We start from the raw sequence: 3,345 nt of genomic DNA on the forward strand, positions 1-3,345 counted from the left end.
TCTCCAGTGGCCTACAGATGGGCTTTAGGTCTCCACTCCGCACTCCCCCCATCATTCACTATGGTAAGATTTTTTGGTCTGATGATGGATGGCGGTGAATTTTGAGTTATCGATATTATTATGAGTGGCTGCTACCTCTTCAAACTCCACCCAGCCTCAAGGCCCAGGCCTGTTGTTTCTACAATCAACAAGCTAAGCTTTCGTGAAGAGATCCCTTCCTCAGCTGATGCTTCGTGCACCTCCAGCTGCTGTTTTTATGCTTGCTGATGTCAGAAGCCCATCCCAGTGAGGCTCCCACTTGATCCACTGTTGGGTAGGTTTGTTTGTGGTTAACAGTTTTGTTGTTGTTTTCAGTAGAAGGGCATCTAAGCTCATAAAAACACTCCTTAGCTGACAGCCCACCCCGCCCCCAGGAGACCTGCTCACAGCTTCTCTGTAGAGAGCTGTTCCTGAGGCCCTCTAGGTAAACAACCTTTAGAAATATCTTTCCATCAGTTTGAATATCTGGACAGTAACTGACTGGTCACTGGATGACTTACGATTCCAAGAGTAGTGTGTCTTCTACGTTTAAATCATCCTATTCCATTAACACTTTCATGGACTCTCACTAAATGAGCCCCTTCCTGATGAAAGAATAAGATTCATGGAATCCTCATTTGCCAAGGCCTTCCCTACTCTCCCCAGTGCCCCCTGGCCATTTTCTGTCAAAAATCCTAGAGCAGTGTTGGCAGCCACATTAACCTGACATCCTCCATACATTGTAGTCTTCAAGAAAGCAAGTGAGGTATCTGCTCGTCTTAACGTGTTAGTGTTTCATTGTTAGGTGCCATCAAATCAGTTCTGACCCATAGCAACCCTATGCACAACAAATGACACCACCCAGTCCGGTGCCCTCCTCGCAATTGTTCCGATGCTGAAGCCCATTGTTGCAGCCACTGTGTCGATCCATCTTGGCAAGGGGCTTCCTCGTTTTCACTGCCCCTCTACTGGACCATGTAGGATGTCCTTCTCTAGGGGCTGGTCTCTCCTGACAACATGTTCAAAGGACATGAGGCAAATTCTCACCATTCTTAGCTCTAAGGAACCCTCTGGCCGTACTTCTTCCATGATAGATTTGTTTGTCCATGGTACTTTCAATATTCTCCCCCGGTGCCAAAATCCGAACGCATCTATTCTTCTTCAGCCTTCCTTATTCAGTGCCACACTTTCTCTCTTTTTTTTTTTTTTGGACTGGTCAAATGAATTTATTACTTTCATTTTTAATTACATCACATCAATCCAGGGTACAATGACAAGAAATGTGAAGAACAATTCTAGAATGTGGTTTGTGGTGGTGGTTTTTAAGTCAGCAGAGCGAACACGTTTAAAAAAATATATAAAACCTTTCAGCAAACGACATCAGCAGACATGCCAGAAAGCAAACCAAAGGTGGCCAGATTTCTCGGCTGTGTATTAGAGCTTAGATTCTGAACACTCAGTTGGTAGAAGGCTACAGTTTACCCTGGGAACCCCCAATCCATTGTGAATCTCCGGAAAGATTCAGCCTCCACGGACCTCTTCCCAACCCGGGCCAGCAAAGTACAAAGTTTTGCTGAATTTGTTTGCTGGGCCTCCCCTACTACCCTAGCTGGCTCAGTCTCGCCCAGCCCTCAGGAACTTGCTTCTGTGTGCTCTTGATGGAAATTGGGGGACTAGGGCCCCACGGTCATGAGTCAGACCTCAACCAAGGTGGCAGAAGCTCTCTGAATCTACCTTGTATGTTTTTCTTACCTGCAATAGGGGAGGTCGTCTCCCAGTGAAGGCCTCTTTCCTGTTCTGTAGTCCCAGCTGCCAGCCACGACTGTGTGATAGTTCCCTCTGTGTCCCCTGCCCTGTGTAAGTAGCCTTGCGACTGAGAAGCCGTGGATACCATGATCGCCTCATGTTGATGGTCTCCCTCTCCCAGGTGATTTGGTTCTGTCCTGCGGACGACTTAATAAATGGGCCTTTGTAAATGACATGTGAATATAGGGGTCTCTCTCCCCACTAAGGCACCCCTAATCACACTTTGACTTTTCATTTGGGCATTCACAGACTTCGAATTTATGCACATGCAAACATTCCACTTGCTTATTTGGGAAGAGCCTTTATTAGGATTAAAGAACTCTGGATTAAAAAACTGTGAATGGCTTATAGAATGCCGCTTATTAAAATAGTCTTTGTTCCGAGAAGGGAAAGCAATCGCATCCTTGGAGGGTTGAAAACACTCCCAGTCCCTATCCTGGCAGGCAGGGGCCCACAGTTAGGCTTCGCCATTGGCAGCATTGCAATGCCAAACTTTCACATGTATATGACATGATGGAAAATGCCATGGCTTGGATAAGGTTCACTTTAGTCCTCAAAGTAGCACCCTTGCTTTTCAATGCTCTAAAGAGGTCTCATGCAGCAGATTTACCCAATGCGACTCATCCTTTGATCTCTCAACAGCTGCTTCCATGAGCATTGACTGACAGAATCCTTGACAACTTCAATCTTTTCTCCATTTATCATGATGTTACCTGTTAGTCCAGTTGTGGTTTGGGTTTTCTTTACATTGAGCTACATACTGAAGGCTGAGATTCTTGATCTTCATCTGCAAATACCTCTGACCTTGTAGCTGCCCCTCATGCCAAGGTACTTAACTTGGGTCCCACTTTCAATCATTACTTAATGAATGTTGTTGTTTATTATCACTTTGGGATGTCAAATAATTTTTTTATTAAAATTTTATTTTATTGGGGAATCTTACAACTCTTGATACAATCCATACATCGATTGCATCAGGCATGTTTGTACATGTTGCCTTCGTTCTTTTCTAGACATTTACTTTCTATTGAACCCTTGGTATCAGCTCCTCTTTTTATCCTCCCCCCACTTCATGGCCCCTTGATAGATTGTAAATTATTATTATTTTCACATCTCACACCAACGCTTCCCCTTGATTTCTGTTGTTCTTTCCCCTGGAGAGGGGTGTATGGTTATGTGTTGATCACTGCAGTGGGTTCCCCCTTTCTCCCTCCCTCTGCTCCCCTTCCCCCTGTCCTTCTGGTATTGCTATTCCCACTCCTGTTCCTGGGTTCTGTGTGTCTTGAGCTCCCGTTTCCTTTCTTCTTCTTCATCTTTTTAAAACATTGTATCGGGGCCTCGTACAACTCTTATCACAATCCATACACACATGCATTATGTCAAGCAAATTTGTACATTTGTTGCCCTCATCATTCTCAAAACATATGCTTTCTACTTGAACCCTTGGTCTCAGCTCCTCATTTTTCCCTTCCCTCCCCGCTCCCCCTCCCTCAAGACCCTTGATAATTTATAAATTATTAT

Source organism: Echinops telfairi, unplaced genomic scaffold, assembly GCF_000313985.2.
Source record: "Echinops telfairi isolate 266 unplaced genomic scaffold, ASM31398v2 ScPeMD7_2291;HRSCAF=2852, whole genome shotgun sequence".
NCBI lineage: Eukaryota > Metazoa > Chordata > Mammalia > Afrosoricida > Tenrecidae > Echinops > Echinops telfairi.